We start from the raw sequence: 25929 nt of genomic DNA, 5'->3' as shown, positions 1-25929 counted from the left end.
AGTTCATGGACATTTCTGGTCACACAGTCCATCAGTAGCACAGATGCTTTGTCCCTCTTCACTGGGCTACAGAGCCCCCCGGTTGTGAGGAACAGCGTTACGCCACAGACAGCCGGACATAACAGTGACTGGCTCACAGACTCTCTGGGCACCTGAGGCACAACTGATAAGAACGGCCAGACTGGGTCAGACCAAAGGTCCATCTAGCCCAGTATCCTGTCTTCTGACAGTGGCCAGTGCCAGGTGCCCCAGAGGGAATGAACTGAACAGGTAATCATGAGAGGGTCCTGTCCTAATCAGAGGCCTCATCAGTAAGGGGTGTTGGCAGGAGTTCAGGTTCTCCACCCAGTGTCCCAAATCGTCCCTATGGGGCACACCGAGCTGAAATCTCCCTACAGCACTTAGCTTTGGCCCCAATTATTGTAGCGTACGAGCACCTCACAATCCATAGCATGTTTATCAGTACAACACCCTGTGCAGTAGGACAGTGCTATTAACAATACTGGACGGATCCCAAGGCCAGAAGGCACCACTGTGATCACCTAGTTTGACCCCCCCCCCCCGCATAGCACAGGCCAGTGACCTGCCACGCAATAACTCATATAGTGTTACCCGGCATTTTCAGAACCCCCAACTGGGGCAATTTACCTATTTCAATTCCAGGCAGTGTCAGGAATATATCAATGAGAACACAGCAATTTGTCCAATCGCGGATTAAATGCAAGTCTTGTCAAACACTGCAGTTTATTAGATTTAAGCAAACACAGACATAAGCAAAAGTTGTAGAACATTGCAGATATTTGCCTACTTTCTGTGACGGTATTGAATAATCTACAATGGGTCAGCACTGGCCAAACGCCTCCCTGCTGGAGAGAAAAGGTATCTAGAAAAATGTCTCTCCCACAATAGCTCCAGAGGACTGTTCCAAAGTACACTCTGATGGCTAATCTTTTATAACTAACTTCTGCAAAACGTATAGGTCATAATGGCACCTACTAAATCATCACTTTCCTAACTTTCAACAACCTTCTAATATCAGACAAGCCTAAATTCAAGGTTTTCCAACAACAAAGGTTTTGAGTGTCACGTGGTTAATTATCTGTCCCCTCCTCCCATTTTGATTAGCAGAAACTGCCAGTTAGATATGACCTTCCTTCCAAAAGACTGTCTCCAAATGAATCCTTAACGATGTGGTGTTCTATTTCCTTAATTCATGGTGACTGAATGCACATAAAATAGTTGCAATTGGCTTGATCATGTTCTGGGGTACACACCCCACAAATCCAGGGCAAGAGGAGCAGAGCTGTTAGTACAACATCCTGTCTTGATTTAACAATTGTCAGTGATGAAGAATCTACCACAGCCCTTGGTAAATTGTTCCAATGGTTAATTGCCCAACTTGTTAAAAAATTTACACCTTAGCTCCATTCTGAATTTGTTTAGCTTCAGCTTCCAGCCATTGGATCCTGTTATAACTTTCTCTGGTAGATTGAAGAGCCCATTGTTAAACTTTTCTTCCTCACGCAGGTACTCACATCCAGCAAGAGATTCAAACCCCACTGGTCTGAGTCACAGAGCAGTGCCCAGATCACAGGACCAGCCATCCAAGCAGTGACAGGCCTCCTGGATTCCCTGCTGCAATAGCAGAGCTTCCCGGTACGCTGTCGAGATTGGGGATGGAAAGGAGCCAGTTACAGCAGTTTGAAGCAGTTTGCTTCAGCAGTGTTTAGAGCAGCCTGGGGCCTAGGTTGACCTCTGCCTGGTGGTAATGGCTTCCAAGAGCTCAGCACATTCTGGCCAAGTCCCTATGAATGGGTTTCACCCCAGAGTACTCCATTGGGGCCTGCCCTTCGCTCTAAGGTCCTTCCAAAGACCTACTCTCAGCCTGGGATGCTTAAAATAAGAGCCCCCTTTGTGGAGTCACATTAATTCAGTCTTCTCCAGAACACAAGGTCTCCTACTCTCCAGCCCCACCCTCCTCCTATACTCAGGATCACCCCCCACCCTCCTGATTGCTGCGGTCTGCATTGGTTCAGGCTTGCCGCATCCCCTGCCCAATCCCTTCCCACTAGGTCCTGCCCCCTGCTTCTCCATTTCCTCAAGGCTCCTGCCCCTGACCATACCAGAGCCAGGCTGTGATAAGAGCTGCCCCGGGAGCCCAGGCCACTGTGGGGAGACCCGAATTGTCCCCTGTGGCCATTGTCTGGATGTCTCTAAACCTCTGACTGCCAGAAGCTAAGAGCAAACAACATTGGATGGATCACTTAATAATTGCACTGTTCTCTTTGTTTCCCAAAAAGAATCTGCAGAGGCAGCGGTCAGAAGACAGGACATTGTGCATGATGGACCATTGGTCTAACCCAGTATGACCGTTCTTAACTAGTTTCACTGATGGATGGGCTGCTGCAGACAAGCCTCCTTCAGCTACAGAGTTATCATAGCCATCCTAGCAGACATTCAAGGGCTCCTGAGAGTGACAGGCTGATGGGGAGCAAGTACTGTCACCTAGGGTTGTGGTTTGAGCTAGAGCTGGGCTGGAAACCAGAAAGCTTTTCCCCCCAATGAAAAGTTTTGATCCAAACTAAAATATTTCCTTCTCATCCATTTTCTGGGGTAAGTTTTCATAGAAAATGGATCATTTTTCTCTGAAAGCTCAGCTGCCATGATGCTGCCCAGCTATAACTGCCTGGATTCTGAAGAGAAACTGTGGGGTTTTTATCTGCCTCTCCCTCGTAACATAAATGAAGGTTGCACTGATGGAGTCTCTGGCTGCACTCTGGGTATGGAAAGGTCGAAATCTCTCAATCAGTCTATGGCTGGGGTATTGTTCCATCAGCTACTCTAACCAGCCTTCCCATCTCTGTGCAGCCCCAGCCCTTCTGTGCAATGTTCCTTTGGCAGATCCTGTGGGTGGTGGCTACTGTGACAGGCCCTGGTAGCACCTCTGTGATCAGCCTGTGACAGCAGGGAGCTGGACAGGGTCCTACAGCAGGAGTGGAGACACTCCACTCCTGAATAACGAGCCCTAGCCAGCAAACCTTCTACGGGTTTTCTAAGCCCTGACCCTAGAGGGACCTCTGATGTGTCTGTGCTGATAGGGACAGAAATCCGGGGCCAATAGAACCTACTACAAATAAGTTGCAGGGTTCTCTCCATCCCTAAATGTCCAAAATCATCATGCAGGGCCCTCATGGCCAGGGCTCTGTACTCGTTTGGAAGCACTAGTTGTGCTCATTGCTTTTGTAAAGGGTCGGTGGTCATTCGGTGTAGCACTCCCTGAATCAGTTTTAGATTGGTCCATTCTCTCAATAGTAGTTTACCCTCCGGGTTAGGTGGGACAACCGCAGCTGGGCTTCGTCCCTCCCTTTTGGCAAGTAGTGTATCATGAATGCCAATATCTTGCAGCTGGGCTTCTTGCCAGTCAGTCGCATTGAGCATGGGCAAGGGAGATTGGTCCAATGCAATATAGTTCACTGAAGCAGAAGGCATACATTCAGGGGCAGGCCCAAAGCTTCTGCAACACATCCTTGAAGGCTCTCACGGGCCTCTGGCTCTCAGCGACTCACACTGCAAATAGCTCTCACTCCATCCATGAATATCACAGCAACTTCTGGTGCCTGCGGACACCTGGACAATGCATCTGCATCTACATTGCTTCTCCCTGATCGATATTGAATGCTGAACTCATAGCTAGCCAAGGCGGCCACCCATCTCTGCCCTGTAGCATCCAGCTTAGCACTTGTTAACACGTAAGTCAGTGGACTGTTGTCTGTCCACACCTGGAACTGAGCACCATAAAAGTAGTCTCGAAATTTCTCAGTGATGGCCCATTTCAAGGCCAAGAATTCTAGCTTGTGGGTGGGATAGCGAGTTTCACTATCAGACAATCCTCGGCTGGCAAAGGCTACAGGTTTATGTTTGCCTTCCACTTCCTGGTACAGGACTGCTCCCAAACCCTCCAAACTGGCATGAGTATGCAGGATAAACGGTTTGCTTGGGTCAGCAAAGACTAGGACTGGAGCATGAGTTAGGCAAGTAATGATTTCTCGAAAAGCCCTTTCACATCTCTCATCCCACCATGGCCCAAATGGTTCGAAGGGGCCGTAGTGTCTCTGCACAGGAGGCTTTGGGGACCTCCCCTTATTCTTGGTCTTAGATTTGTTCTTGCTGGACTGGTGTCCCCTGGTAAGATCATTCAGAAGCTTTACAATCGTAGCATAGTTTTGCACACATCTGCAGTAGTAGCCACTAAATCCAAGAAAGGTCTTGAGTTCTCTAGTTATTTGGACATGGCCATGTATTGAGTGCTTCTATTTTATCGAGATCAGTACTCACATCCTCTTGGGACATGATGTGACCCACATACTTCACTGAGGTTCTGCAGAACTGGTATTTGTCAATTGAAAGCTTCATACCATAATCCTCCAACCTATCAAGCACTTTAAGAAGTCTTTCTTCATGCTCCTCTAAGGTTCTTCCAAACACAGTCAGGTCATCCAAATAAATTAACACTTGCAGTAAATTCATGTCTCCCGCAACTTTCTCCATGAGACATTGAAAGGTGGCAGGTGCTCCAGAAAGCCCTTGGGGCATGTGTTCAAACTGATAAAACCCTAATGGGCAGAGGAAGGCTGTCTTCTCCTTATCTTCTTCTCCCAGAGGGATCTGGTAGTATCCACTTTGAAGATCCAATACAGAGAACCACTGGCTTCCCAGCAAACAGTCTAAGGCATCTTGGACTCGAGGCATAGTGTACTGGTCAACCACAGTATGGCTGTTTAGGGTGCGGTAGTCAATACACGTCCGGATTTTCCCATTCTTTTTATGGACCACCACAATAGGTGAGGAGTATGGGCTGTAGGACTCTCTAATGATGTCATTCACAGCCAGATCCTGAAGCTGATGTCACACATCTTCCATCTCAGAGAAAGCAATCTTCCTAGATCTCTCCCTGAAAGGTCGAGAGTCATGTATTGATACTGATATTGTGCTCTACTCCTTTTGCACATCCCACATCCCACTCATGCAGTGAGAACACCTTGGATCTTTCATAAAGCTTCTTCCTCAGGCCATCTTTCCTCTCCTTGGACACTGGTGAATCTCCAAAGTCAAACTTTGCTGGGTCTATCGTCAGAACTTGAGTTTCACACTGGGGTTTTACAATCGACTCAGGCTCAAAGAGGTCTGCTATCTTTTGCCGTTGCTTCACAACAACATCATGACTTGTTTCATTAGCAATCAGTATAGTCACCCTTTCTTGGGCTTCAGCAGGTAGGGTTATGACTCCACTGGGGACCAGCGCTCCTTCAGGGAGCTCTCCTCTCATCGGCTGCTCTATCATTGCTAACGTCCCTTTACTGCCTTTCAGCCAGGTATTCATGACAAGCACTTCTTGCTCTGTCCTTGCAGGCACTACTAAGGGGGTTGTGCCCACGTACTTCAGTGCCCCAAGTGGTAGCTCAGATGTGTCCCTTTTAGCGCTCTCAATTTTCCTGTAGGCTTCAGCACAAAGTGTGTGGATCATCAGGGTATTCAGGTACTGGTCCCCAGCCCACCTTCTGCAGTAATCCGCGAGTACCTTGAAGAGACTGGATTTGGTCCCTATCAGCACAGACACATCAGAGGTCCCTCTAGGGTCAGGGCATATTAAGGCAGCTGTGTCTACCTCTTCTCTTACCCCAGCAACCTCCTCTGGGAATTCCAGGTGCACTATGACATACCCTTGGTAGGGGTATTCATCCATGCTGAGGCCACACAGGCCAAGGCCAGTCAGTGGCTGTATAGGCAAGTGCCTAAGCATCTGTTGGTAGAATGACTGGAATATAATAAGAAAAGGAGTACTTGTGGCACCTTAGAGACTAACCAATTTATTTGAGCATGAGCTTTCGTGAACTACAGCTCACTTCATCGGATGCATACCGTGGAAACTGCAGCAGACTTTATATATACACAGAGAATATGAAACAATACCTGATCCAGTGTCAAGCACTGCTTTACACTCCACCCCTTCAATCCTCACCGTGACCTCTGCCCGAGGCCCTCTCAGTCCTGTGGGGATCCCAGCTGGACAGTCTTTTCTGGGGGAATCTTCAAATCCTGCAGGTCCCTGTCCCCAAACCCTCTGGCAGCTACCGGATCTCTCCCAACTGATCCTCAGCTTTCCATACACTAAGGAGGGGTTTTCTTCATGACAGCACTTGGCAGCACTGTGTCCATCCTCACCACATCGGTAGCAGAAGAATTGACCTTGCCCCCTTTGCCTGGGTGGGATGGTGGCTCTAAGTGTGGGCTTCTCAATTGCAACAGTTTGAGGCTCCTTATTCCTGGAAGTCTTAAATCGGTCAATGGTGCTTTGCAGCTCAGCTATCCGTTCCGTCAGGACCTGCATTTGTTGGGCAAGTTCCTCTCTGGTGCTCACCGTCAGTACACTGGCCGTTTGCAGTGGTGTTGTGCTGGCTGGCTCCGATGTTTGGGCTTCCCAAAACTCACTGGCAGCCTGCCTTTCTTCCTCCTCTCTGACTTCTTTTATTAGCTGGGAGTAACTTGGGGGATGTTCCTGTCGTTCTCTTAGCTGGAGATGAAGTAGAATCGGGTTCTGATACTGAGTTCCTCTTACAATTTGAGCCAGTCTAGTCTGATCCATCTGCTCAGCAGTCACTGCTCCCCTCATGACAGCTCTCCGAAGCAGTCTCTCCGGTCTTTATATGTAGGCTGAAGCCTTCTCACCCTTTTGCTGTTGGGAATTAAGGAACTTAAAGTAGCTGTCTTCAGGGCCCTCTAAGCTCCCAAAGGTGTGTTCAAGGGCCTCTAGGCAGTCCTTCACACTGACCCCAGGGTCAATGAGCTTCAGGGTGCAAATCACATCTAATGCTGGACCGCGAAGGCTCTCTATGAGGTATCTTCACTTTTCTGCATCTGGTACGGCCCACTCTTGCAACATTTCAGTGGTACACGCCAACCAGGGTTCAAACTCCTCCTTCCCAGCAAATAACCTTAACTTACGACAAGAGTTTGTTGCAGCATGGGACAGCACAACCTTTTGCAATGTTTGCCCCAGAGCTTTTGTCCAATCATCGGCCGAGGCTGCAGCCTCTGAGCTGGAATCTGCTGAGCCAGGGCCCAACAAACCTGACATATTAGACATTATACAAACAGTAATTTCCTCAAAATATAAGCACAAACAAAACAAAATATAAATTGTTTCCCAATGTAGTGGATCACTCAACAGGTGCTTGCGAGGGGTACTGACTCAGGGATCCCGGAAGAGCCCCCCAAAATGTAACCCTTCTGCCCGTCAGAGTTGGCAGCAACAAGGGCCAGGTTCAGTATCTAGGGGTTCCATTCCAATTACACAACGCAAACCCGGCTCGAGCCCCCACCCAGTGACCTGGGACAAATATTTACCACTCCCGCTGGGCGTCTTCAAGAGGCAATACCTCCCCTCTCCCAAGCACAGAGTCTGAGTGTAGCAAAAAACCTTTTGATAACAGAGAGAAACAATGTGGCATTATGTTGGGGAAACACCACCAATAGGATTTATAACACAACCCATGAGCAAAAAACCCACCCCAAGCAAATTGGGGCGTGTCCTTTCCTTTTGGTTCTTGAGTCCAGCAACCAAAATCACCCAAAGTCCCCAAAGTCCAAGAACCCAAAAGTCTCTGTCCCTGGTCAGGGCAGCCCCAGAGTTTGAAAGTTTATCTGCAGAGTTTCACCTCCCAACCTGGGTGGAGATGGGGGGGAAGGGGGGGAAGGGGCACCTTACATGGTCCCACCTCTCCATGGGGCTCCACTCTGCCAGCCGCCCCCATGAGCTACTCCAGCCATCCCACAAACTGCTCTGCTCTACCAGCCAGCTGTCCCGCAATCTGCTCCACAATATAGCTTCAGGCTCCCCCACTACTTAACACAACACTCAGTGATTTCAGCTCTTAGTATGTTTAGCTCTTTTGTGATTTCTGCTTGTAATAGGGGAGCCCCAGTGCTGGTGCACCATTAGAACAAAGCGAATTCAGCTCAGCAGCCTATAACTAGACTCCTAATGGAATCAAAATTAGCTCTGATATTCCACAGTAGAGAGAGAAGGAAGTGCAATTAGCATGTAAGGTCCTCACCAGGGGACCCATACCACCAAACATCAATACTTGTCCCCAACCCCTCTCTATTCACTGGGTTTTGGAACCCATGACCCTTGCCTAGTGAGTGCTGCTTAGTTGATGGTGAGTCCCTTCATCATAACAAAAGGCCAAGTATAGTTCCACTGTCCTTGATTCATATAATCAGCATAATAACAGTTTATTCCTGCCCCAATAACAGAGAAACTGGGGCTCCTACAGCAGCCAAAGTGACCATCTAGGCAGGGGATGTGTGCCTATCCAAATGAGATCAGCCCCTGAATTTCTTTTCTACAACCCACCATGACTCGCCACCAGATGTCAGGGTAGAGCTCATCCTGACTCTGCTTACACATCTTTATACACAGATACAAACGAGTTACACATCACTCCTGACATGAAGAGGTGTGACCCTTCTACATATCAAGGTGCCGCTACCACCCTGGAATGTGTCTACAGACTTGTGCCTACTACCTCTTAGGTATGTGTGTTTCTGCAGCATCGACCCTGTTTTCCCAAGATTCTGTGAGCAGGGCCTGCCTCTTGCTCACAGCTTAACTTTGCTTTATATTAGCAAAGTTGTAGATACTTTGGTTCAGGCGTCAGGTCTCATACCAGGCCTCTGATACATGGGCTTGAGTTTCAGGGTTTCATCTTACTACAGATGGGCCAAGCTACCAGTGGATCAATGAGATCTGTGCATAACTTTGGGGATCCCTGGATCTTGCCTCCCCCTTTTCATTCCTCAGGAAGAAGGGAAGGGACCTCTCATCCTAGAATGATCCGAGGGAAATTTCCATGTAGGGAGCCTTGTGGAATCTCCCTTTCCTGGCCTGCATCCTGGGTTTGTAATGCAGGACAGGGGGCTACTGGGGAGAGATCTGGTCCTATATTAATAATATTTGCATTATTAAATTACTTATCTATTAATTTTATTTCAGCAAGATCACAGCTGTGACATTGTTACCACTTGTAGCCATGTGACTAACTGGAACTGTACAAACAGTGATGACAAACCCGGATTCCAGGAACAGAGTATGCAGCACGGCTTGCACTGCAGTCCAGTTGACTAGCATCACCACACATCCCCTGTGATTTGGCCTCCAGCAGTTTGCCATTGGCTGTCATGGGGATTAAACCTGGTGAAAACTAAGCCGAGCAACTGAGGTTCCCTGATGGCCAAATAGGCCCAAGGGAATGTGCAAACATGCTTCATAAAGACAGTTGCCTCCCTGTCTGAACAGATAATGCCTGCAGCGTGCTGCCCACTCAACCTCTCCGGTGACTCCTTGTCCTTCAGGGTGAAGACCTCTGGTGTCAGCAGCTCCCCTTCCAGCAGGAATTGGGTACATTGGCAGGCTTGGCTATCTTTCAAATGTGAAGTGAACGGGAAAGGCTGCAAGGTGTTTCCATTGGCAGATATTGTCTGAAGCAGCAGAGGACTCAGTTATGGGGCTGGAGGGAAGGCAGTGCTAGGTCATTTGGGACTCCTCCCCTACATCTACCCATGCTGTACAGTGAATAATTTCAGCTACACAGAAATCTGACATTCCAAGCGAGCTCATAGTGTTAAAACCCTGATGCCCCGTGTCAGGATTTCTCAAGGGCTCCTCTTTCTGTAGATGCCTTGTGCTCTGAGCACTATAATGCTCCGAGATGAGCAAGAAGAGACGCCAGGGAATAAGAGTTACTGGTTCCCCAATCACGCCAGGTTTATTTTGTCCTGGAAATTTAATCAGCAAATGCATTTTCAACCATTTTATTCTCTGGCTTGATTGTGAATGCAGGAATTCAGGGCCGTACACTCAACCACTTTGTAATACCTGTGAAAGACTTTCCAAAAAGTTCTGGAGAACAGAACTGCTGTTCCGTGTTTCAGCAAAGAGTAGATCTGAGCTGCATGAAAGGGGAGTGTAATAGTGGTTTCAATGTAATTTACACACATCACCTGTTACACGAGCATGGTTGAAGTAACTTGCACCCTCAGCTGGATATTAGTGCAAATTTAGTGTTTGCACTATTCACCCCTTTTGATGTCAACCCTTCCTTGCCCAGCTGAAATAACTCTGTGTTATCTGTCAAGCTTCTAAAGCTTGCCAAATACAGGATGCAGATCCTGTGAGGATGAAGAGATGTCTGTAGGACAATTGAACTCTCTGGATTTAGTCAACATTGGCTAGGAAAATCACTTCAGCTTCTCTTGGAGGGATTTTGGGAGGTCAGAGTGTATTACTGGGAGTATTTGGCAAGGGAAAGTTAATGGAGTCCTCTTCTAATTGAATTGAAAAATGTAAATCTGGAGTGATGCCGTTACAGTCAACGTTACTGAATTCAGAAAATGGCGCTAAAAATGATCTCATGTGCTCCAAAGAGGTAGTGGCATAATTTGGACTCTCCGGATAGGATAAAGTAAATAAAATATATATAATGAGGCAATGAAACACGTAAATAGCTTCAATGCAGGATAGATAAATAATATGACCATATTCACCGTGCACTTGCCACGTGTTTACACACATGTTATGATACAATGGGCCACACTCAGAAGGGCAGGGCCAAAAAGGGTGTCTGTGGGAAGGTCACGATTGCAAAATCACACAGTGCTCAAATAGGCTGTGGCACTGTGAGCCACAAGATATCAATGGGGCCAGTTGCATAGAAGAATGCAAAGAGGGACAGGGTGTTTTTGGGTTACCACAACATCCAATTGAAGTAGTGAGAGTATATTGAAAAACTCTTGGAAGAGCTCTAAACCTTCCTGATTTATACCACAAAATATGTCTATGTGATGGGTGTCAGGGGGAAAATTTACCTGGGAACAGGTTATGTCATAGCTGTCTGTTGGAAGACTAGATGGTGGTAGTCCTGCCAAGAGTACAGGGGACTAGAATTGATGACCTTTCGAGGTCCCTTCCAGTTCTATGATTCTATGATTCGTCCACCCTCCTCTGAACCATGTGGAACTGGCTACAGGCTACTGGGCTAGAAGGATGTCATAAATAAAAAGGGAAGGGCACATCCCTTTAAAATCCCTCCTGGCCAGAGGAAAACTCCTCTCACCTGTAAAGGGTTAAGAAGCTAAAGGTAGCCTCCTTGGCACCTGACCAAAATGATCAATGAGGAGACAAGATACTTTCAAAAGCTGGGAGGAGGGAGAAAAACAAAGGGTCTGTGTCTGTCTGGTGATGCTTTTGCCGGAGACAGAACAGGAATGGAGTCTTAGAACTTAGTAAGTAATCTAGCTAGGTATGTGTATGTATGCATCCGATGAAGTGAGCTGTAGCTCACAAAAGCTTATGCTCAAATACATTGGTTAGTCTCTAAGGTGCCACAAGTACTCCTTTTCTTTTTGCAAATACAGACTAACATGGCTGTTACTCTGAAACCTGTTAGATTATGATTTCTTTAAATGGCTGAGAAAATAGTTGTGCTGAATAGAATGAATATACCTGTCTGTGTGTCTTTTTTGTAACTTAAGGTTTTCCTAGAGGGATTCTCTATGTTTTGAATCAAATTACCCTGTAAGGTATTTACCATCCTGATTTTACAGAGACGATTCTTTTTTACTTCTATTAAAAGTCTTCTTGTAATGAAACTGAATGTTTTTTTTTCCATTGTTCTAAGATCCAAGGGTTTGGGTCTGTGGTCACCTATGCAAATTGGTGAGGATTTTTACCAAACTGTCGCCAGGAAGTGGGGTGCAAGTTTTGGGAGGATTTGGGGGGGAAAGACGTTTCCAAACTACATTTTTTCAGGAACCCAGATAAAGTTTGGTGGTGGCAGTGGAAGTCCAAGGGCAAAGGGTAAAATTAATTTGTACCTTGGGGAAGTTTTAACCTAAGGTTTAACCTTTGGTAAGAGTAAGTTTAGGAGGTTTTCATGCAGGTCCCCATATCTGTACCCTAGAGTTCAGAGTGGGGAAGGAATCTTGACATGGTGGCAGAGTGGTGGGATTAACCTGAAATCCTTTTGAGATCAATTTGAAATTTTTTGAACCAGAAAAACAGATTTTAAAAAGGATTTTTTTTCCTTTGGGGAGCTGGAAAGGTAGTCCAACTGAAAGCAGCTAGTTTTTTTCTCTGCTTTGGGGCCAGAGTAGAGACAAAAGGGGATTATCTTTGTGAATTGCAGGTTTTTTTTTGCCTGGAGTCAGAGTAGTTAACCTCCTGCAGGGAAATTCACAGTCTTCACAAACGTGAGGTTTTTTTTCCCCTTAAAAGTAAATAGGGGGGTGTTCCACCCATTTGCCTGGAGACAAAAGTGGAAGGGGTTGTTTTTTTTTTAGGATTTTGATTTTTTTTTTACAAGGAACACAGATTTGAAAAGGATTTTTTTTTCCTTTGGGGTGGCTGGAAAGCAGGTTTCCAAGTAGTTGGCGGTTTTGATTTGATTTGGGGCCATAGCAGAGACAAAGGAATTTGTCTTTTTCTGTAGGCTGACAATCACTATCAGAGAATAAGTATCCTATTCCAGCACAGCAAAATTTTACAAGCCAAGTTTTGTTTGTTTTATTTCTAAACCTTGGGTGTAAAGTTACTTAAAAACAGAGAGGTTAGGATGACAGACTCCACGACTCAACAAAAGCCGGAATTAGCCAGATTTCAGGCTGAGGAAAAACAAAAGGAAAATAAAAGACAGATAGAACTCATGCGGATGGAGAAGGAGGTACAGGAGGCTGCCCACAGGAGGGAAATGGAGGCAAAAAAGCATGTGGAGGAGGAGAAGGAAAAAGAGAGAAAGCATGAACTGGAGATGGAGAAGGTAAAGGCTCAGCAGAATATACCAACAAACTCTAGCAATCCTTCTCCAGGTACCACTTTCCATCCCAGAAAGTTCCCCACCTACAAGGCAGGTGAGGATACTGAGGCCTTCTTAGAAAACTTTGAAAGGGCCTGCCTTGGGTACAGCATCTCTACCGACCAATACATGGTAGAGCTGAGGCCACAGCTCAGTGGACTCTTAGCTGAGGTGGTGGCTGAAATGCCTAAAGAACACATGAACAAATATGAACTGTTTAAATCCAAGGCGAGAGCCAGAATGGGGGTAACACCCGAGCATTCTTGTTGGAGGTTCAGAGCCCTAAGGTGGAAACCAGACATGTCATTTACCCGACATGCCTACCACATTGTGAAACATTGGGATGCCTAGATATCAGGAGCAAGTGTTGAATCTCCAGTAAATTTGCCCTTCCTAATGCAAATGGAACAATTCTTAGAGGGTGTTCCTGAGGAAATAGAAAGATACATCCTAGATGGGAAGCCCAAAACTGTAATCAAGGCAGGAGAGATTGGAGCCAGATGGGTAGAGGTGGCAGAGAAGAAGAAAACTGGTCGCAATTGGAGTGGAGACCAGAAGGGACAACCCCAGACCACACACCATTACTGGGGGCCTCCCAAGGCCCCACCTACCTCCCAAAGAATCCTCCAGACACCTTATCATCCCACCACCCCGTTCTCCAGCAACCCGCCTCGCCCCAGTGACCTGTCAGCTGGATGATGTTTTAAATGTAACGAGCTGGGGCATGTAAAGGCCAACTGCCCCAAAAACCCCAACAGATTACAGTTCATTGCACCGGAATCACACCAGAGATACGCAGGCCCAGATACCTCCCAGATACCCTTGGAGCGGAGGGAAACTGTGAGTGTGGGCGGGAAGAAGGTCACCATGTGAAGGGACACCGGAGCACAAGTGTCAGCTAGCCATGCTTCCTTAGTAGACGCCAATTTAATCAACCCAGAGGTCCCAGTGATGATTCAACCCTTCAAGTCCAACTCTTTCAATTTGCCTACAGCCAAGTTGCATGTCCAGTACCAGGGCTGGTCAGAAACATGGACTTTTACAATGATGATTATCCCATCCCCATGCTGTTGGGGGAAGACTTGACCAATCATGTGAAGCTGGCCAAGAGGGTGGAAATGGTCACCCGCAGCCAGGCTAAACAAGCCATGAGGCCTAGCTCTGTTCCGGAAACTTCTATCAGGACCTGGTCAGAGGTGATGGACCCGGACCCCAGGCCAATGTCTGCAACAGCAGTAGTGGATCAAGTCCCAGAGACCCAGATGGAACCAGTCCCAGAACCGGAACCAGCGGAACAACCAGCACCAGACCCATTGCCAGCACTGAATCCAGTACTTGCAACCTCAACACCAGAGGGCCCCACCGAACCTGAACCGGCAGCAGCCCATAGCCCTACACAAGAGGCTCAGCAGGAGCCTAAACCCCAACAGAGCATCCCAGCGGAGAGCGGTTCACAGTCAACGGAAACAGCCCCATCCCCCACATCACTTCCAGAGGGACCAAGCATAGGTCCACAATCCAATGAGGAACTGATGTTTCCAGCATCAAGGGAACAGTTCCAGATTGAACAGGAAGCAGATGAAAACCGCCAGAGAGCTTGGATGGCGGCACGGAGCAACCCACCGCCTCTCAGCTCTTCTAATCGGTCCAGGTTTGTTGTAGAAAGAGGACTTTTATTCAAGGAAACTCTTTTTGGTGGACACCAGGAAGACTGGCATCCTCAGAGACAGTTGGTAGTTCCAACTAAATACCGAGTCAAGCTCTTGAGCTTAGCCCACAATCACCCTAGTGGCCATGCTGGGGTGAACAGGACCAAAGACCGTTTGGGGGGTCATTCCACTGGGACAGAATGGGCAAGGATGTTTCTACCTATGTCCTTGTGAAGTATGCCAAAGAGTGGAAAAACCCCAAGACCAGGTCAAAGCCCCTCTCCACCCATTCCCCATCATTGAAGTTCCATTTCAGCGAGTAGCTGTGGATATTCTGGGTCCTTTTCCGAAAAAGAGCCCCAGAGGAAAGCAGTCCATACTGACTTTCATGGATTTTGCCACCCGATGGCCGAAAGCAGTAGCTCTAAGCAACACCAGGGCTAAAAGTGCCAGGCACTAGCAGACATTTTTGCCAGGGTAGGTTGGCCCTCCGACATCCTCACAGATGCAGGGACTAATTTCCTGGCAGGAACTATGGAAAACCTTTGGGAAGCTCATGGGGTAAATCACTTGGTCACCACTCCTTACCACCATCAAACAAATGGCATGGTGGAGAAGTTTAATGGAAATTTGGGGGCCATGACACGTAAATTCGTAAATGAGCACTCCAATGATTGGGACCTAGTGTTGCAGCAGTTGCTGTTTGCCTACAGAGCTGTACCACACCCCAGTTCAGGGTTTTCCCCTTTTGAACTTGTATATGGCCGTGAGGTTAAGGGGCCATTACAGTTGGTGAAGCAGCAATGGGAGGGATTTACACCTTCTCCAGGAACTAACCTTCTGGACTTTGTAACCAACCTACAAAACATCCTCCGAATCTCTTTAGCCCTTGCTCAAGAAAACTTACAGGATGCTCAAAAAGAGGAAAAAGCCTGTTATGATAAACATGCCAGAGAGCGTTCCTTCAAAGTAGGGGACCAGGTCATGGTCTTAAAAGCGCTCCAGGCCCATAAAATGGAAGCATTGTGGGAAGGGACATTCCCGGTCCAGGAGCTCCTGGGAGCTGTTAATTATCTTATAGCATTCCCCACCTCCAACCGAAAGCCTAAGGTGTACCATATTAATTCTCTAAAGCCCTTTTATTCCAGAGAATTAAAGGTTTGTCAATTTACAGCCCAGGGAGGAGACGACGCTGAGTGGCCTGAAGTTGTCTACTATGAAAGGAAAAGTGCTGGTGGTGTGGAAGAGGGGAACCTCTCCATGACCCTTGGGCGTATGCAGCGACAGCAGATCAAGAAGCTGTGCACTAGCTATGCGCCAACGTTCTCAGCCACCCCAGGACTGACTGAACAGGCATACGACTCCATTGACACAGGTAATGCTCACCCAATTAAAGTCCAACCTTATCGGGTGTCTCCTCAAGCTAAAACTGCTATAGACCAGGAGATCCAGGATATGTTACAGATGGGTGTAATCCACCCCTCTGGAAGTGCATGGGCATCTCCAGTGGTTCTAGTTCCCAAACCAGATGGGGAGATACCTTTTTGCATGGACTACTGTAAGCTAAATGCTGTAACTCGCCCAGACAACTATCCAATGTCACACACAGATGAACTATTAGAGAAACTGGGATGGGCCCAGTTCATCTCTACCTTGGACTTAACCAAGGGGTACTGGCAAGTACCGCTAGATGAATCCGCCAAGGAAACGTCAGCCTTCACCACACATCTCGGGCTGTATGAATTTAATGTCCTCCCTTTCGGGCTGCGAAATGCACCCGCCACCTTCCAAAGACTTGTACATGGCTTCCTAGCTTCATTAGGAGAATATGCAGTTGCCTACCTTGACAATGTGGCCATCTTTTTGGATTCCTGGGCAGAACACCTGGAACATCTACAAAAAGTCCTTGAGCGCATAAGGGAGGCAGGACTAACTCTTAAGGCTAAGAAGTGTCAAATAGGGCTAAACAGAGTCTTACCTTGGACACGAGGTGGGTCAAGGAACTATCAGCCCCCTACAGGCCAAAGTGAATGCTATCCAAAAGTGGCCTGTCCCAAAGTCAAAGAAACAGGTTCAATCCTTCCTAGGCTTGGCCGGTTATTACAGATGATTTCTACCACAATACAACCAAATGGCCACCCCACTGACAGATCTAACCAAAAAGAAACAGCCAAATGCCTTTCAGTGGACCGAAGAGTGTCAGAAGGCCTTTAACCAGCTTAAAGCCACATTCATGTCTGACCCTGTACTAAGGGCCCCAGACTTTGACAAACCGTTCCTAGTAACCACAGATGTGTCCGAGAGTGGTGTGGGAGCAGTTTTAATGCAGAAAGGACCTGATCAAGAATTCCACCCTGTTATGTTTCTCAGCAAAAAACTCTCTGAGAGGGAAAGCAACTGGTCAGTCAGTGAAAAAGAATGTTACACAATTATCTACACCCTGGAAAAGCTACGCCCATATGTTTGGGGATGGCGTTTCCACCTGCAAACCAACCATGCTGTGCTACAGTGGCTTCATACAACCATGGAAAATAACAAAAAACTTCTTCGGTGGAGTTTAGCTCTCCAAGATTTTGATTTCAAAATCCAACACATCTCAGGAGCTTCTAACAAAGTGGCTGATGCACTGTCCCGTGAAAGTTTCCCAGTATCAACTGGTTAAAATCGTTGTGGAAAATAATGGAAAATATTGAGATGTGGAAAATATTGTTAGTCTTTATGTACTTGGTAGTATATTTAGAGGTGCATGTGTCTTATTAACTCTGTTTTTCCAAGAGCTCCAGGAAGAAATCCCAGCTAGCGTTTCACCCTAGCTGAGATTTGGGGGGCGTGTCATAAATATAAAGGGAAGGGCAAACCCCTCTAAAATCCCTCCTGGCCAGAGGAAAAATCCTCTTACCTGTAAAGGGTGAAGAAGCTAAAGATAATCTCGCTGGCACCTGACCAAAATGACCAATGAGGAGACAAGATACTTTCAAAAGCTGGGAGGAGGGGAAAAAACAAAGGGTTTGTGTCTGTCTGTGTGATGCTTTTGCCAGAGACAGAACAGGAATGGAGTCTTAGAACTTAGTAAGCAATCTAGCTAGGTATGTGTTAGATTATGATTTCTTTAAATGGCTGAGAAAATAGCTGTGCTGAATAGAATGAATATTCCTGTCTGTGTGTCTTTTTTGTAACTTAAGGCTTTGCCTAGAGGGATTCTCTATGTTTTGAATCTAATTACCCTGTAAAGTATTCACCATCCTGATTTTACAGAGGTGATTATTTTCTTTTTACTACTATTAAAAATCTTCTTGTAAGGAAACTGAATACTTTTTCATTGATCTAAGATCCAAGGGTTTGGGTCTGTGGTCACCTATGCAAATTGGTGAGGATTTTTACCAAACCTTCCCCAGAAAGTGGGGCGCAAGTGTTGGGAGGATTTTGGGGGGAAAGACCTTTCTAAACTACGTTTTTTCAGGAACCCAGATAAAGTTTGGTGGTGGCAGTGGAAGTCCAAGAGCAAAGGGTAAAATAATTTTGTACCTTGGGGAAGTTTAAACCTAGCTGGTAAAAGAAAGCTGAGGAGGTCTTCATGCAGGTCCCCACATCTGTACCCTAGAGTTCAGCGTGGAGAAGGAACCTTGATAAAGGACTACAGGTCTTATTCAGTCTGGCAATGCCTATCTTCCTATTGGTGCTGAAAATCCAAAACTATGTTTTTGCTGATCTTCCTTGAACTCCAGGGAGTCTCTAGAATTCCACTCAGAGCAGAATGATGTCTCAATAAATATCATTTAGTCTCCTGTTTTTTTTCCTTCCAGGAAGAAAAATTCAAAATTCGTAGGATCTGCCCAGTCCATTATGTCAGCTGTCAATGAAACCAAATTCAATCCTGCAGTTTTCTTTCTCACCGGGATACCTGGGAAGGAACATGTCCATTTCTGGATCTCTATCCCCTTCTGCTTAGTGTATGTTACTTCAATAGTAGTCAATTCACTCATTCTGTTTGCTATAAAAACAGATCCAAGCCTCCATGAGCCCATGTACATTTTACTTTCCATGTTGGCCATCACAGATCTTGGCATATCGATAAACACCATACCCACGATACTGGGCATATACTTGTTTAACTCAAGGGAAATCAGCCTCAATGCTTGTTTTACCCAGATGTTCTTTATCCACTTCTTGCAAAAATTGAATCCGCCATGCTCTTGATGATGGCCTTTGACCGCTTCATTGCAATCTGTAACCCACTGAGATATGCTTCCATCTTAACCCTGCCGAGAATAGCCAAGTTGGGGTTGGTGGTTGTGCTAAGAGGTGTGGCCGTAGCATTACCATTCCCCTTACTCCTGAAACGGTTCCAATACTGTCAAGCCAACGTCCTCTCCCAATCCTACTGTCTGCACTAGGACATCATGAAGTTGGCATGTGCGGACATCACAGTCAATAACATCTATGTCTTGTTTGTTACACTCATAACGGTGTGGTTGGACTCTCTGCTCATCTTCCTCTCTTACGTGATGATCCTCAAAACAGTGCTGAGCATCACCTCCCACATGGAGTGCCTCAGGGCCTTGAACACCTGTGTCTCCCGCCTCTGCGCTGTCCTGGTTTTCTACATGCCAGAGTTCAGCCTGACCGTCATACACAGATTCTGGAAGAGCTCTTCTCCCTTGCTTCAAATTCTCCTGGGCTACATCTACTTGCTGGGCCTGCCCCTGATTAATCCAATTGTGTACAGCGTGAAAAGCAAACACCTTGGTGCACGGATAATTAGGGTGTTTGTCAAATGACTAGTCAGTTGATGATACAGAAGTTAAGAAAAACAGACCGTGGCCACCTATTCAATCCTGGACCCTTACGTGTGAGTCTAGGGCCAAGTCTACACGATCTCCGATTGCTCTGCTGTTGACTCCGGAACTCCACCAGGGCAAGAGGCGGAAGCGGAGTCAACAGGGGAGCGGCGGCCATTGATCCAACGCCACGAGGACGCGAAGTAAGTGATTCTAAGTCGATCTAAGATACGTCAACTTCAGCTATGCTATTCTCGGAGCTAAAGTTGTGTAATTTAGATTGATTCCGCCCCCTCAGTGTAGACCAGGCCTAGAAGAACTACTGATTTCCACTCTTTAGAGAGAAGTTCAAATGGGATGTAAGACACGGAGCAATGGATGTGCGACTGTTTCCACTCGCTGGTCAGAGAGGACAGGGCACTGGGGGAAGGAGACCAAGGCAGGCAGCAGCATTTACAAAGTGACTGTGCTCGTGGAGAGCCAGGGGACTGGTGAGATGTTGGCCCATGAAGAGTCGTATCGGTGGCTGTTCCAACCTCAGATTTCCAGTCAATACAGTGAATCAAGAGAAGGGGTGTGGAGGCTGTTTCCCATTAGACCTGGCCTGTCACACTGTCTAAATCATAGAATCATAGAATCATAGAATATCAGGGTTGGAAGGTCATCTGGTCCAACCCCCTGCTCAAAGCAGGACCAATCCCCAACTAAATCATCCGAGCCAGGGCTTTGTCAAGCCTGACCTTAAAAACTTCCAAGGAAGGAGATTCCACCATCTCCCTAGGGAACGCATTCCAGTGTTTCACCACCTTCCTAGTGAAAAAGTTTTTTCCTAATATCCAACCTAAACCACCCCCACTACAACCTGAGACCATTACTCCTTGTTCTGTCATCAGCTACCACTAAGAACAGTCTAGATCCATCCTCTTTGGAACCCCTTTTCAGGTAGTTGAAAGCAGCTATCAAATTCCCCCTCATTCTTCTCTTCCACAGATTTAACAATCCCAGTTCCCTCAGCCTCTTCTCTTGTGTCGTGTGCTCCAGTACCCTAATAATTTTTGTTGCCCTCCGCTGGACTCTTTCCAATTTTTCCACATCCTTCTTGTAGTGTGGGATCCGAAACTGGACACAAGTCTCCAAATGAGGCCTCACCAATGTCGAATAGAGGGGAACGATCAAGTCCCTCGATCTGCTGTCATTGTTCCTACATACACATGGCAAAATGCCATTGGACTTCTTGGCAACAAGGGTACAGAGTTGACTCATATCCAGCTTCTCGTCCACTGTAACCCCTAGGTCCTTTTCTGCAGAACTGCTGCTGAGCCATTCGGTCCCTAGTCTGTAGCGGTGCATGGGATTCTTCCATCCTAAGTGCAGGACTCTGCATTGGTCCGTGTTGAACCTCATCAGATTTCTTTTGGCCCAATCCCCTAATTTGTCCAGGGCCCTCTGTATCCTATCCCTACCCTCCAGCGTATCTACCTCTCCTCCCAGTTTAGTGACATCTGCAAAGTTGCTGAGGTCTTGCAGAGCTCTTCTTCAGTCACAGCCCTGGTCCTTCCTGAGCGCTCTGCATGATCTATGCTCCAGCTGTGGACAGGGGCTATTCAAGGGACACAGTCCCGCACCCTTCCCCCATGCCCCATGCCAAATGCTTGGGACTGAGTCGTGTCAGAGACTTGATTAACACAGGAGCCCCAGGAGAAGCCATTCAGGTAACATACCCTGCCCATTATTGATGGCTCTGCACACAGAAGCATATTTCCTATGACTCCTCCCCTCTGTTTGTGCTGCCCCAGCAATGCAAAGGGGTAGAAACAGGCCTCAGGTCTCCAACAGAGTCACAGCAATCTCCTGTCTCAGCCCATCCCATTCAGTGTAGGCTGAGCACCTTCTCAAAAGCCAAAAGCAGCCCCAGGCAGGAGCCCTGCCCCCTACATGGCCTCGCCCCTGGCCCTCTTCTTCCCCCTGAACTCCCACCTCCTGGTCCTCCTCTTTCCCCAAGCCTCACTCACTGACTAGCTGGACATCATGGACAGGCCAGTGTGTGGGGGGGAGCTAAGGACCTCCTCCTCCGTCTGACTGTGAAAAGGGTGGTGCTGCCCATGAGCCTTCCACAGGCATGGATCGGAATGGCAGGTATTTCAGGACAAATGCTGTTCCAAAGTCATTCAGCCCACACTGGGACTTGAACTCTGTATTTCGGGACTCTCCTGCCCAACTGGGGATGGGCAGTCCACCCTAATTCACCACTCCTTTTCCCCACCACCACAGCCAGAACCAGAGTAGCGAGCCCCCCTCGCCCAGAGCAGCCCAGAGCTTCCACACACAGCATGGCTGAACCAATGATCCTCCCACCCCACCCACAATGTTGGAGGAGCCCTGGGATGGCTGGAGCACGGCCAGCCATGCCGAGCTCACTCTCCTGAGTCCCTAAGACAGCCACCTAGGTTAATGAGCTTGTGTTGTACTCCTGTGCAATGCAAAATGGTATAATTTTGGGTTTATACTCCAGTAAGGGAGCAAAGGCTGGGGAGTTGGGAAATTGTCTGTTGTCTCCAGCCTGTCCTTGAGTGGGTCACTAAAGCACTCAGGCCGCTCAATTGGGGGTGTGGCTCCACCTACCGTTGTGTTGGGTGATAGCAGGGCTTGAAGAGGCTGTCTTTGTCACCAGCAAAGCAGTGTAGGATTGGCCAGCCATGCTGGAGGGTTGAGCGACACAGGGGTTCCCACAGCAGCGAGACTGCCCCCTGGGGGTGACAACCTGTCACAGCGCTCTGTGTTTCTCAGCTTCCTGGTTTCATCAGTAATCTCCATGGAGTGCAGCGAGATTCCTGAAGAAGCTGAGTAGCACATATTGCCTCCTCAGATACCCTGGAACCTGCTTGGCACATAAGAGTAAATAGTTCCCTGTGCGAACCCTGCAACTGGCAGCGAGTGGCCACAGCAGCACCAGGGAGGCTTAGCTTCTTCAGGACTATGTCCAAAACTGGCACTGCCCACTGTTCAGTCTTTGTTCCTCAGGTGTTTGCAGGAGTTCCCTTGTGTAGGGCGTGAGGCCAAGAGATGGTGTTATTCCCCAGCTTAGATAGTGGAAAAATACAGGAAACCACAATGGTGTTAAGTTCCATGTGGTCTGGTCACATGCTGTCAAGGCTAAGTCCCCACTCTGTCACTCCGAGTGCAGAAGGTGGGGGCCCACAAGGAGTCTAAAAAATAATACTGGCCACTCCAGGCTTGTAGTAAACTCCCAAGGTTACAGCTTTTCTCTGACCGTGGCTTGGTAATTGCTGACACCACCCAAATGCAAAAAAATAAAATAAAATAAAATAAAATAAAATAAAACAACTTGAATCCAGGAAGGAGCACTTGGGAATTCCTCTCTGTGGGGGATGCAAAAGTCCTCCCCCCCGTTCCCCGGGGAAGAACTGGAAAAGAAAACAAAGGAAAGTTGCTGTTGCCACCAGCTAATCAAACAGCATGTGCACAAACCTCTTAGAACACCAGAAATCCAGTCCTCTTCTTAAAAAAGGTAAACTTTATTAAAAACAAAGAGGAAGAAAAATACATCCAGAATTTAGGCTTTTGCTAGATTTGAAAAGAGCAATTCCAAAAATTAATCACCCAAAATAGCTTTCTTGGGGGTTCACTTTAAGATTACAAGCAAACAAAATGATCTGGGGTTAGCACAGAGGAGATCTAAAAGCCAAAACAAAGAAATAAACCTAATCACGCCTCTTTAACAATGACCTGTCCCATGATTTCTTCTTGGAATGGAAGATGAATTTTCATACCTGGTTCAAGCCTTACACAGCATTGCTGCTTACAGCATTGCTGGTCCCTGTCTTCTTCTCCAGAGACCAACAGACAAAGGGAAAGTTTCTTTCCCAATTTGAAAAGTTCTAGCCTTCCCATTGGCTCTTTTGGTTAGGTGCCCACTCCTTTTGTTTTACCTGTGGGCTTGTTCACCCTTTACAGGTAAAGTAAAGAGAGAACAGACACCAAGAGGGATTTTACAGCTAACTGCCTGTCTGGGTGTTCGTAAAATGGAGTTACCCCTTCATTTATCACATGCCCCCGAAATCACAGAAGTCCTGGCCAGCTTGGTTCAGGTCACGTCCACGCCGGCTGAGATTTCTTCCTGGAGGTTTAGGAGAGAGAATTAATAAGTTACATGCACCGCTAATTTTACTAATAATTATATGAAGAACTAAAAAGTACTTTTTACATGTTAAGGAGTACAATGCCTTAGAATGCAGGGACATTTTTACCCGGCTGATTCTGGGAAACCTTCCTGGGAGAGTGCATCAACCACTTTGTTAGCGGCTCCTGAAATGTGTTCTATCTCAACATCAAAGTGTTGAATAGCTAAACTGCACCGAAGATGATTTTGTTCGTCTCTCTGACTGTGTGAAGCCATTTCAGCGCAGCATGGTCAGTCTGCAGTTGGAAGCGCAGTCCCCAAATTTATGGGCGTAGCTTCTCCAGAGCATACACAATGGCATAATCTTCTTTTTCGAAGAGAGACCAGTGGCTTTGCCTCTCAGAAAGTTCTTTTGCTGAGAAACTCGACAGGATGGAATTGTTGGTGTGGTCCTTATTGCATTTAAACTCCTCCTACACCATGCTCGGATAGATCTGTGATTCCCCATGAATCTGAGAATATAGCCACATCATCAAGGTAGGTGACTGCAAATTCTTCAAATCCAGCCAGAAAGTTATATACCAATTTCTGGAAGGTAGAGGTTGCATTTCGCAGTCCGAAAGGGAGCTACCCCCCAAACAGAAACTTCATTGATTTCACATGCCCTTGCATGCCCGACTGAGTCATAGGAGCCATTACCAATAGGCTGTCTGGAACATTGTCAGGAAGGCTTACCTGGTGAGGGATAAACTTCTCTTAAGGCCTATTGTTTCCCCTAATGGCCCACTACCCTGAACCGGCCCTTCACAGCTAGCTGTCTTCAATGGAAACATTCTACCTGGTGGTTGTCAAGCCAGTGTAACCACGTCTGGAACATAGATACATAGTCTATATTCGTAAGTTCAGATATAAAAACGATACATGCACACAAATAGGATCATCATATTCTGGAAACCATAACTTTTTCTTAGACACCTCACAGGCTATATTTTGTAGAAGATATGTCAGAGCTACGTCATAAACGTATTGAAAGGAAACTACTGTGATGAATATGCGGGCAGTGTCACAACCCTCTCCTCGGCTGCCCTGGAACCTACAAGGTGAAAATAACAAGCTCAGGATTTTTTGGGACGAGAGAAGCTTTTTCCCCAGGTTGGCTTCAGGTCTCAAGAGAGGTGGAGTGGCATGGCTCGGCGGGGGCGGCTCCATCCCCGTGGGCTGTAGAGGCTCTGGGCATCTCCAGGATGGGGGGCTTGGCATTCCGGGTGCAGGGTAGGGTGTGCCTCGTGCAGAAGGAGTGGGGCCGGCGGGCTCGCCTCCCCGAAGTGTGCATCCACCTGCCACCCCTTTTCAAAACCATTAGGAAAAGGATAAATAATCCGACAGAAATATACGACTCTCTAAATCTGTGGTATGCCCACACCTTGAATACTTTGTGTAGTTCTGGTCGCCCCATCTCAGAAAAGATATATTAGACTTGGAAAGTGTACAGACAAAGGTGACAAAAATCTTTAGGGGCAGGGAACAGCTTCCATATGAGGAGAGGAAAAGCCTGGGAATTTTCAACTTGGAAAGGAGATGACTCAGAGGGGATATGAGAGAGGTCTGTAAAGTCATGATTGATGTGGAGGAAGTGATTCAGAAAGAGCTATTTGCCCCTTCACACGGGTCACCCGTGAAGTTAATGAGCATCAGGTTTAAAAGAAACAAAAGGAAGTATTTCTTCACACAAGGCACAGTCAGCCTGTGGAACTCATTGCTAGGTGATGTTATGAAGACCAAACTTCCATGTAGGGAGCCTTGTTGGATCTCCCTTCCCTGGCCTGCACCTTGGGTTTGTAATACAGGACAGGGGGGCTACTGGAGAGAAATCAGGTCCTATATTAATAATATTTTCATTATTAATTTACTTATTTATTAATTTTATTTCAGCAAGTTCACAGCTGTACCACTGTTACCAGGTGGCCACCCCCGTGGGAGCCATGTGACTAATCGGTGCCATACGAACAGTGACGACAAACCCGGATCCCAGGAACAGAGCCTGCAGCAGGGCTTGGCACTGCAGTCCAGTTGACTAGCATCACCACACATCCCCTGTGATTTGGCCTCCTGCAGTTTGCCATTGGCTGTATCGGGGATGAAACCTGGTGCAAACTAAGCCGAGCAGCTGAGGTTCCCTGATGGCCAAGTAAGCCCCAAGGGAATGTGCAAACCTGCTTCATAAAGAGAGTTTCCTCCCTGTCTGAACAGATACTGCCTGCAGCCTGCTGCCCACGCAACCCCTCCGGTGACTCCTTGTGCAAAAGGGTGAAGACCTCTGGTGTCAGTAGCTCCCCTTCCAGCAGGAATTGGGTACGTTGGCAGGTTTGGCTATCTTTCAAATGTGAAGTGAAGGGGAAAGGCTATAAGGTGTTTCCATTGGCAGATATTGTCTGAAGCAGCAGAGGACT

General features: G+C 47.2%; 1 pseudogene; it reads left to right on the top strand.

Moving 5' to 3' along the window:
- Nucleotides 1–18403: 18403 nt before the first annotated feature.
- On the top strand, nt 18404–19338 carry LOC144279318 (olfactory receptor 51G2-like; annotated as a pseudogene).
- Nucleotides 19339–25929: the final 6591 nt, after the last annotated feature.

The sequence above is a fragment of the Eretmochelys imbricata genome, chromosome 1 (genome assembly GCF_965152235.1).
Source record: "Eretmochelys imbricata isolate rEreImb1 chromosome 1, rEreImb1.hap1, whole genome shotgun sequence".
Taxonomy (NCBI): domain Eukaryota; kingdom Metazoa; phylum Chordata; order Testudines; family Cheloniidae; genus Eretmochelys; species Eretmochelys imbricata.
This window is presented reverse-complemented; position numbering and strand designations above follow the sequence as displayed.